This window comes from Tamandua tetradactyla, chromosome 8 (assembly GCF_023851605.1).
Source record: "Tamandua tetradactyla isolate mTamTet1 chromosome 8, mTamTet1.pri, whole genome shotgun sequence".
Taxonomy (NCBI): domain Eukaryota; kingdom Metazoa; phylum Chordata; class Mammalia; order Pilosa; family Myrmecophagidae; genus Tamandua; species Tamandua tetradactyla.
The window spans coordinates 103,721,402-103,732,351 of NC_135334.1; the positions used below are offsets into that span (position 1 = coordinate 103,721,402).

A 10,950-nucleotide genomic window follows, 5' to 3' on the forward strand; every position below is an offset into this window, starting at 1 on the left:
GGCTCAACTCTGCCACCCTGTGCCTACCTCCTCTTCAAGGTACATAGTGAGAAACCAGGCAGCTGGACAAGTTCTCCCTGTCTTCCAGGCTGCCATGGGAATTGATGTCTCATCTATGCCAAGCACCCAGGCCTTTGCCTGGCCCAGGTGCCCGGTACCTACTAGCCCATCTCTCCTGGCCAGGGCTGCTGGTCTCAGAGCTCCCTCTGAGAGGGAGTGAGACTGGCAAGGTTAGGGAGTGGTGGAAAAGAGAGAGTTAATCCCTTCCCCCTTTCCTAGTCCTCATTCCTAACTCCTCCTCCACCTGCCAGGTCCAGGGAGGGAAAAGAAACCAGAGAGGAGAGCAGGGTACAGCTGGAGCTGGGGAGGGCTGTAAAATAATCAGAGGACAGCCGGCAGGTATCGCTTTGCAATGATTGTTCTGGGAGGTTGTGTGGGACTGAGGGTCTAAGTTGCAATCATGAAACATTAGCGCGTTGACACACGTGGCCCCAGCCATGCATGCTCTCTGGTTACAAGAAAGCATGACCCCTGCCCTGGCCCCTCAAGGCTCGGTGACTGAGGACCCCACAGCCATCAGGACTGGGGGCCAGCCGGGGTGGGGAGGTGCCACTGCGCTGGAGGAACTCTAAGCTCCTTGCTTCCCTGTGGTCTGTGGCCCCAGGCAAACCCCCCTGCTGGGTAGGTATCAGTTCTCGAATCACAGGCTGAGTGGGTGGTCTGTTGATGTGGAGACAGTTGTAAGCCTGGCTCCAGGCTTAGCCCCCTTGCAGTCAATCAGCCTGAGTTCCACCTCTGAAAGACTGACTTTGAAAAGCCAGTTACTCTGTCTGGGTCTTGGTTTCCTTGCCTATAAAATGGGAATAACAGGGCAGGCCACGGTGGCACAGTGGTAGAGTTCTTGCCTGCCATGCTGGAGACCTGGGTTCAATTCCCAGTGCCTGCCCACGTTTAAAAAAAAAAAAAAAAAAGAGCTAATAAGATCAAGCTCTCAAGGTTAATGTGAAGTTCAAATCAAACATTGTTCATAGTGGCCTCAGAGCAAAATCTCCAGATATAACTAAGGGAAAGCAAAAGACTGTCAGAAAAGTTAGTTTCCCTCTATTTCTCTGTTTCTCTCTCTGCTTTAGAGAATTGGGCCTGTATCTTGGGTTCAGGGCTAAGGCTTTTGGGGAGGATATAGAACAAATTTCTCTTTCATCCAAACAGGGGCTGCAGATCCGAGGCCCTGCCTTCTTAGCTATATGTGCAAAATTGAAGGGCTGATAAACACAGGTTAGGATCCTGTGCGTGATGCCTTAAGCTGATCTGTGTGAGATGGGATTTTCAGAGCACAGAAAGCAGCATGGGTAGGTTGCCTGGCTTCATCTCTTTATTGCCATTCATTGCACCGATACCCACATGTCTCTTGCTAAGGCCTGACCTTTGCAAAACTTCTTCCCCAGGAAGCCTGTTGAAGCCAGTCCCTATCATGACCCCCGGTAAGCCTCACCTCTATTCATTCTCCTTCCACATGGAGCCAGAGCTGATCTGGTGACCAGTACTTAGAGATGCAGGCTCTGACTTCTGAGCCTCGGCCATCTGAGCATTGTGGCTTTCCCCTTGGTCTCTTAGACCTCTTGTTCCAGGGGAGGTGGGGACTGCAGCTGCTCTACTTTGAGGACATTCAGCAGCCCTGTGGAAGGGCCCAGGTGGAGAGGAACTGAGGCTTGAAGACTTCCCACTGACAGCCAGCACCAACCTGCCACCTACCTGAGCGTGCCATTTTGGAAGTGAGTCATGCCGCCCCAGCCAAGCCCTCCCATGACTGCAGCCCAGCCCACATCTTAAATACAATCTCTTAAGGACCCCTTAGTCAGAGCTGCCCACCAAAGCCATGGGTGATAATAAATATCTATTGTAGTTTTAAACCAATAAGTTTGGGGATAAATTGTTACACAACTCGAGCCAACTCCACACATTTGCCCCCAAGCATTTGACATTGAGGGGGCTGCATTTTAAGAATCAGAGTTGTAGCTGGAAAGAGGCCTTAGGAAAATTTAACCCTGTGTTCCCAAACCCTGGTTCACAGATGTGCACCCACATCTCTTTGGGAACTTGTGAAAAGGTGTATTCTTGGGTCCTACCCGGGGAAGTTTGTACTGATGAGGTCTGGAGTCCAGGAATTTATCTTTTTTAAGGTCCCCAGGAATTTATGATGAGCAGAGAATTTAGGATCCAGACCAACATCCTCATTTTACAGATCAGGAAACCAAGGTGCTGAGACGGGAAGTGATCCCAGCCAAGGACACAAAGCAAGACAGACGCTACTAAATTTAAGGCTCTTTTTCCACGTTCAGCTTTCTGAGTGGAGTTCAGAAGTTCAATCAAGAAGGCAGCTGGGGAGCAATTTATCTCAGGTGTGGAGACACGGTGCTGCTTATTTCCTCTTGGGATGCATTGGGTGGGCCTGGCAGGCGGGCAGGCCAGCAACTTTGCCTCCGGCTGAGCTAATCACACCCATCTGTGCACAAATGCCAGGTAATGGCATTATGACGGGTCTGCTGTGCTTTTAAGGCTGCACTGAACACGGCATCTGAGTGAAGGTGGCAGCTGGGTTTGGGATGGACGCCCATCTGCCAGTCCCAGCCAAGTGCCTCACTGACAATCGGGATTGCTGTGACCATATTTACACAAGAATGTGCTTCTGAGATAATGCGTGCATCTGTGCAAAGGCCTACCTGCATGGTTGTGCGCCTATGAAAAACGTGAGTACACACATCTGTTTGTGCATGTGTGTTCATTGCTACCATCACATCCTGTACTCCAGAAAGCACACATGATTTGCAGACCCAGAAAACGTCTTTGATGTTGTGTGCGCTTTGTGTCCTTTCTTGGCACCACGCGTGGTGACTTACAAAGCCGGCGCCCCGTGTTTGATCTGAGCGAGACCCGACATGGAGCCATCAACCTGGTGGCTTTGTAAATATTTTCAGCGCTCCAGTCACAACTGGCACTGAGCGCTTTGGAAAGATCAAAGACCTCACCTCTGCCATGGTATTTGTAAAAGGAAACGAGGCAGCCAAATAGGTGTGAGGGTGTGTGTAGGAACAATGTTTGGGGGCGGGGTGGACACAGAGGCTCACCGCCCAAGACTCCTTGCCTTCCTACCTCCCTTCACTCCCCAGCTTTGAGCTCTGACCCTTCTATCTATGTGCCTGTTTCTAACTGAAGCAGGGAGGGCTGATGCTAAGAGCCCTGTGCACTGTTTGGCAACTTGGCTACTCATCAGTCTCTGACTTTAATGTCCCAGTTCGACAACTCATTGCTGGAGATCCCACAACTGCTCCTCTCACTCTACCTGAGCCTTTCAATATATATGTTTCTGTGAGAGTTATTTATCACGCCATATTACAGATATTTGTTAACGAGCCTGACTCTCCTGCGTCCAGGTCCTGGAGCTCTTCGAGGGCACCAGTCACTTTAGCATGTCCATTGCTATATTCTAACCCTTAGCCCAGTATCTGGAACCCAAGTGGCAACCAGCCAATGTTGGTGGAAAAGGTTCTGATCTGGAGCCTTGCTCCTATAATCAAACCTTCCCTTTAATCCGAGAGCTTTACTATCCAGACTCCTGTCTTATAGCCTCACCCCACCCCTTTGCTGGAGTCCCTGCTCAGTGACCTGTCTGGGAGCCCACGATTTCCATCTGAGCACCAGACAGTGGCTCCCTTATCCTTGCCAGCTCCTGCAGAGGCTGAGATCCTGACCCTGCCTCCCAGTCTCTGCTGGCCAGCAGACCCTGAGTGCCTAAGTAGGTGCCTGCCATCTAGGGGCCTGTATAGTGTGGAAGGATGGGGCTTGTTCTGGGGCCACTGCCCTCTATATACTTGTCCTTTGTCTCCATTGTCATAACTGATTGCTACTTTTTAGCCCTTCAAGTGCCTATGAAGTAGAGGGTTCCTGTTCCGACAAAGGGTAATAAGGGTTATCTTTTGAATTATAATGCTGTGTATATTTGGTGCAAAGTGCTTTTCAAACTTAGTTTAATTCTTACAGAGAAGTTTCCATAATTCTTACAGAGACGGTTCCATCATCCCCACTTTACAGATGAAGAATCTGATGATCAGAGGGGTTAAATAACTTGTTCCAGGTCACAGCTTCTGAAGTCATACCAAGGGAAGATGCACAGTGTGGTTGCTGGGATAGAGGCTCTGGAGCTAGAATAGAAATGGGTCACTAATTGGCTGTTTTACCCTGGACAATGCAACTTGAATCTCTTGGAGCCTTATCTATAGAATAAAGAAAATAGTAGCTACCTCCAGTAGCCTTCTGGCTGGGTTATCGTGACAACCCAGCGAGCTGTGCTACAAAGCTCCAGGTTTGACACTTAGTAGGTGTTCATTGTCACCTGTTCTCTTCTTGGTCTTTTCTAATTCCACCATGAGCTTAGGGGTCCAGGCAAAGAAGAAACACGTTGAAGTAATTTCTGATCAGAACTGTCAAAGCTACCCTTTCCTCTTGTCACCTCTTTATTTCATTGTCTCTAATGGGACATAATGAGAAAGCTGGTATTCACCAGAGTTTTAAAAAATTTCCCCATGACAGTAACTGTATGCCTCACCCCCCCTTAATGCTAGGATCATTGTGAATGTGACAAGAGGGAGTCTTATAGAGAAGCAATTATCCCGGGCAAATGAATTCCACACAGATTCAAAGGGAAAGATTACAATGAGAACAGAGACATACATTATTAGGAAATTAAAGTGGAAATCAAATAAGGATTAGGAGCCCTGAGTCTCAAATATTTAATTGTCATAATTGCCTAATTAAAAACGGTTTTTAAGCACTCCTCCCCCTCGCCCATGAGTGCTAGAAAGGCTCTTTTGCCCGGAAGACAATTGCAGCACTTACACTTATCATAACATGAAGGCTGACCCCTGGCAAACCTTTTTGCGGAAAGAAAAGTTACGCTGCCTATTCATTCATGCCTTCGTTGAGTGCCTTACTACTCCAGTGTTCCGTAGGCTGCCTTGGGGCCCACACACTCGAGGTAAGTGGGTGGAGGAGGTCTCTGAACCGACTGGCATTACCTAAAAAAAAGACTGCTCCTGGTTTAGCCCAGTCAAGAGGACACTGGAACCAGTAGCCCATACAACGAAGCTGGGTGGTGGTCAGGAGGTAGGTCAGAGGGGAGGGGCTGAGAGGGGCACAGGTGGAAGTGAGTCAGGATGTGCAGCAGAGGAAGCTGTGAGAATGGAGCAGGTGAATGGGAGGGGGCGGGAGAGTGAAGAGCTAGGTGTGCAAATGCACGCTTATGCTGTTTGTGCAATGCTGCCTTCTGTCCAACTGATTTTCTGTATCCTCAAAGTCTAGCACACAGTAGGGGCTTTAAAAATGTGTTCTTTAATTGAATTTGTTTCAATTAATTGAATTAATTTAAATTTTACTTCATTTAATTCACTTCAGTTAATTGAATTCTTTTGATGCCGACCTTGATGCGCTTCAGGAGAAAAGGTGTCTTTGAAGGAGCTGAGCCAAGATAGCCAAGTGAACACAACTCATTACAAATGTGTTAAGTGAATGAATGCATGAATGAATGAATGAGTGAACGTCAAGCCCTGTTCTAGACCCTGGAATAGAATAATGATTAATGCATGTCCCTTGCCCTTGAATAGCTCCTAGATGATTGAGAGACACAGATCTGTGACCATTTAATGAGAACTCAACCTAATCTGAGATGAGTCACACCATTCATCAAGCATGAAAACTGGCATCTCATTTTCTTTAATCTAGGGACCGCTGCCAGAATCATTTTTGTGGGTCCAGAGTGTACCTCCTCGACTAAAACGGAAACTTTTTTAAAACAGAGACTTGTATCATAGCAGGCTATCACTTTGTATTTGCTGGATGAAGGCATGAATGAAAAGGCAGCATAACTTTGCTTCACTGGAAGCATTTTCCTGGGGTTACTCTCATATCACGATGAGTGCTTCAACTATCTTCTTGAACAAATCCTATGTATCGTATCCAAGCTGCTCCTTGCCTAACAAGTATTTTTTTTCCTCTATATTCCAGGCACCTCTAAAAATTGAGTTGGAATGCTCTCAATAAGTCTACTTTAGACACAATGCCAGACGCTAAGGGGAAAATTAAGGAAGCATAGGATTTAGTCTCTTCTCTTAAAAGATTTATACTCTAGATGAGAGGGTAAAGCCTTGACCTACCCAAAATATCATGTTGGCAGTACCCAGGTGTAGAAAGTGAGATGCCAAGTCTCCTGTCTGAAATATTACAACCTGTACCCCGCCTGCATCCCACCAGGAACTTCTGCCTGTGTCATCTTTCCCACTCTTAAGGACTACTGCACTGCAAGTAAGTAGGCTAGGCTAGAAACATCGAATTATTGGAGTAAGCTTTTATTTCCATCACTCTCTTAAAAATAAAAAGTGTGGGGGACTAGGACTGTTACAAAAATCCCCAGGGCAGAATGGGAGACAAGGTTCCATGAGATGTGTGCAGAACCGATGTTACAGAATGTTAGAGGCAGGTCAGGGACACTACCAGGAAGTGGTATTTGAACTGTGCCTTGAAGGGCAGATAGAATTCTATATGGGGAAAACTGTGAGCTCATAAAGAAGGGAGAAATACGATTTTTAGATACAAAGCTATGATTTGACATGCATGTGTTATCTTAGTTATCATTATGCATTACCAACAGTCCACTGTAATTTCTTTTTGCATTTGAGGAAACTGCAAGCCAGCAGGTTGAGTCACTTGCTCTCAGACACCCTGCTCAAAAGTGGTCAAGCCAGGCTGGACAGCCAGTTGCAGGTCTTCAAAGCCCACTCTCTTTTTCCCATGCAAGGCATTGCCGATGATGGAATTGGGAAGTAAGTTTGAATTCACGGAAAACAATGAGCTAGCGCATAGAAAAATATAAATGGAATCCTTTTCTAGTTTACTAGGCCTTTCATTTGCTTTCATTTGACTGACTCTTATAGTTATTTTTGCCTTCACTTTGGAAACGAAATCTCTGCAGGTTGAGGAAGTAGTCATATAACAGACAAGTCCAATTGCATTCAAACTCTGTGTCAGCTATTTCCCATTTTTTGACTTCTGAAAGAAAGCAACCTTCTTTGAGGCAAAATTAAGAGAATGTGTAGAAAACTGGGAAACAGGGAGAAAGGGAGAAGGGATGACAGGAAAATATGATAAACATTATTTTCATTTTCTACATGCATGCCAATCATTCACAGAGAATTTCCTGCAGAAACTGGGAGTGGGTGGTCTCTGTCATTTTCTTAAGAGGAACTCAAGTGACAGACATCTCAAAGAATTGCTCCAAGTGCCCAAAATAAAGGACTCTGAGTGGGACTAGAAATAAGGTTCAAATGAAGTAGCCATGATGGTTATCAGAGCAGATACAGAGATGTTTAATAATTTATTTCATTGCAGTAACACTTGAAAGCTTCAATAAATAAGCATAATGGGTTCCCTTTAAAAATGTATTGGTTGGCAATTTATTTACTCATGTATATGCACCTTATAGTATGTGACATGCCGCCCTTCCTCTCTTCGAGGAAAAGTACTTCATAGGAGCTTTAATTAGTGCTGACAGCTAAAGCCAGAAACTTCTTTCCGTACTTACGGTCTCTCATTTTACAGCCTTCTATAGCCTATCTTTCCTTCTCTCTTTTCGTTTCTTCTTTTCTTTCTTTCTTCTTTCTCTCTCTTTCTCACTTTCTCATTCATTCATTCATTCATTCATTCACTCTTCAATAAATTTCAACAAATCTGGTCCCAAGATCTCACAATACCTGGAGAAGACATACAGGAAAATTATAGTATAGTGCTGTGGCATTAAAAATAAGGTAAAAGGTGCATGGGTAGTTCAGTGGTAGAATGCTTGCCTTCCATGCGGGAAACCTAGGTTCGATTCCTGGACCATGCAGAAAAAAAAAAAAAGTAAAAATAAGGTATGTAAGAGGTACGTGTATTAGGGTCAGGCAAAACCCTAAGCACACAACTGATGTAGAAATAAAAATTAGTACAAACTTCCTGGTAAGCAGTTTGATGATACAGAGCCAGAGCTTCAAAAATGGACTTGCCCATTGGTCCAATAATTCCACTTTTGGGAATCTATCCTAAATGATGGGAGAAAATAAATCCCTGAACAGCAACAAAGTTTCATGCAAAAGATGTTTCTCATGACATTATTTATTATGAAAACAAAAACACCAAAACTTGAAAGCAACCTAAATTGTTTAAAAAATAATGGTGCAGGGCGGGCCATGGTGGCTCAGCAGGCAGAGGTGCTCGCCTGCCATGCTGGAGACCTGGGTTTTATTCCAGGTGCCTGCCCACGCAAAATAAATAAATAAATAAATAAATAAAAATAATAGTGCATATGCTCAGACAGGTCAATTCTATCAGAGATAGAGGTGGCAGGATGATTCCAGAAACGCTTCTTGGAAGAGTTGACAAGTCAGCAAAGCCTTTGATCAATAAACAGAAGGTTACTCAGAAATAGAGTCAATAAATACAATTTTGTGCAACTGCCGATTGTCATATAACATGCTAGGTGTTTTGACATTATTATATTTTATTATCCTTTATTGAACACCTATACTATGTGGTAGTTTGCTAGATTTTTAATTTGTGCTTTGACATATATATTATTTAAGCCTCCCAAGATTTCTGAAAGGTTGGTATTATTATCTTTATTTTAAATGTCATGAAGATGAAGCTCAAAGAAGAAAAGCCACTCATTTAAGGTCTAAAAAATAAGTCATAAAACCAGTTGTAAGCACAGGTATCCTTACTCAACATTTGGTGTTCATTTCGTGATGCCTTGGCTGACCTGATAGAGACGTATGAATAAGCAAAGAATGCAGAAATCATGGCCACCCGCATATATGGAAGTGGAGCTGGGGGTTGTTCCTAGGCCATTGTGTTAGTTTGGGAAAAGGCTCTGTACCATTCTTGCTAAGTGAGCAATCCTCCTTTTTGGAAAAGCCACATTAAGACATTAGTTCTTCACAACATCATGGCAATGGCTGCTTGCTGTGGTTAGTCTGAAAGCCTGGTCATGGCCACAGTACCAATAATCTTAATTGAATTGTGTATATCTGCAGTTTGCACCACAGGTAAACTCAACTGCCAGAAGGCAGGTTGTGTTTAGAACACGCTCCCTGCCTCCAGGTGCCATTTGGCTGAATCACGTGCTGTCATCAAAGCCAATTGACTGCAATGGCATTTTATATGGCAGTTTCTAAGGCATGTCCCCATACATTTTGATTCTCACAAAATTGTATGAGGTAGATTGATCAAAATCAAGTAACCTTCCTTGACAGATGAAGAAACTGATGTCTGGTGAATGCAAAGGCTTTGGCGGTACTGTAAAATTGGCACAATCGTTTTGGAAAGCAATCTAAGCACACCTACACAGCAACTTAGAACTACTCATTCCCTTCAACCCCAATAACCACTTTGGAGAAGCTATCCTAAGGAGACAAGCAAGAAATATATTAAAAGTTTAAAATAAAATATATTAAAAGGAGGTGTTTATGGCAATATTATTTACAATAACCGTAATGGGAAACCACCAACATGAACAGACTAGCTGAAGATTAAGGAAACTAAGGCACATCCACTGCATAGACAGTTATAGAGCAAATAAAATGTTCTTTAAACAAGATATTTTTAATGCAATGGGATAATGATAACTTATAACATCAAATGAAAAGATAGAAGATAGATACACCAGCAGTGTAATCGCAACTATGTAAAATTACTGAAAGGAAATATTCCAAAATAATAACACCTCCTACAACTGAACTGTGGTATCCAGGGGGCTACAGGGTATGGAATAGTAATTTCCTAGCAATAATAGCAACAGCAATAATACTTTCCAAAGTAGCATGTGGAATAATTACAATATGTCAGGCACTGTTCAAACTGTTATCTATGCATTCATCCATTTAATTGTCACATCCTTATACGACAGGGACTATTGTTACAGATGAGACTGAGGCACAGAGAGATTAAATAACCATCCATGATCTCACAGGTAGTAAGTGGCAGAACTGGGCTGCAAACCCAGGCATTCCAGACTTTGAGTCCACTGTCATCTAGAAAGCTCTGCTGCCTCAGGAGAAGAGCATGGAGTGTTTACAAAGTTCCAGTTCTTACCTAGATCATCTCATTCAATCTTCTCATTAACTCTATGATTATCTACTATACCTTTTATTTATTACAGGCAAAGAAACTGGTTTTTGAAGAAATTAAGTGCTTTGCTCAAGATCCCACAACACTGACCCAGGCAGACTGACTCCAGAGTCCTTGACCGCTGCAACAAACTGCCTGCTTCTTATTATTCATTTCTGTACTTTCCTTCTGCAATGAAGAAGCTTCGTGTTTGTGATTTAAGTCAGGGCCGACCTACCCATGGCCTGCCCACCTAGTCTGTCCTGCTACTTTTGTGAAGAAAGTTTTATTGTAACATTGTCATGCCTACTGGCTTCCATTTTGTCAATGCCTGCTTTTGCTACAACAGCCCTTTACAGAAAAAGTTTGCTGACCTTTAATTTAAAGAATCACAGAGTTTATAAGGGAACTAGAATGCAGGTCTACAAAATATCAGTTGTTTGTGGGTATTAGGTAGAAGGAGAAATGAGGAACATGCCTCTAAGTACGTTTGTACATTTGTACGTGTGCTATAGTCACGCACCAAATCTGCAGCTAGCCTTCCCTCTTCTCAGACCAGGTCAGACTAGCAAAACAATCTAGCTCAGGGTTTTCACCCTTCCACCCCTCCGTGAAAAGTCTGGCTAGTCACACAAGCAGCAGCAAAGGACTGCAGGAGCCTTTGCAAATTGCCAGCATTAAAACCACTTTGAAAGGTTTGGGTGTGCTCAAAGGATAAAATAATTTGAGCAGACAAGTGAGAATTGAGAGTGTTTTGAAAGA

General features: G+C 43.9%; 1 long non-coding RNA gene across 1 annotated transcript; it reads left to right on the top strand.

The window, feature by feature from the left end:
* The first annotated feature begins 2,591 nt into the window (after positions 1-2,591).
* LOC143643715 (uncharacterized) lies at positions 2,592-10,366 on the top strand. Its single transcript, XR_013156344.1, has 4 exons — positions 2,592-2,747; positions 6,058-6,354; positions 6,729-6,872; positions 10,241-10,366. It is a non-coding gene; the product is annotated as an uncharacterized LOC143643715 (long non-coding RNA).
* Positions 10,367-10,950: the final 584 nt, after the last annotated feature.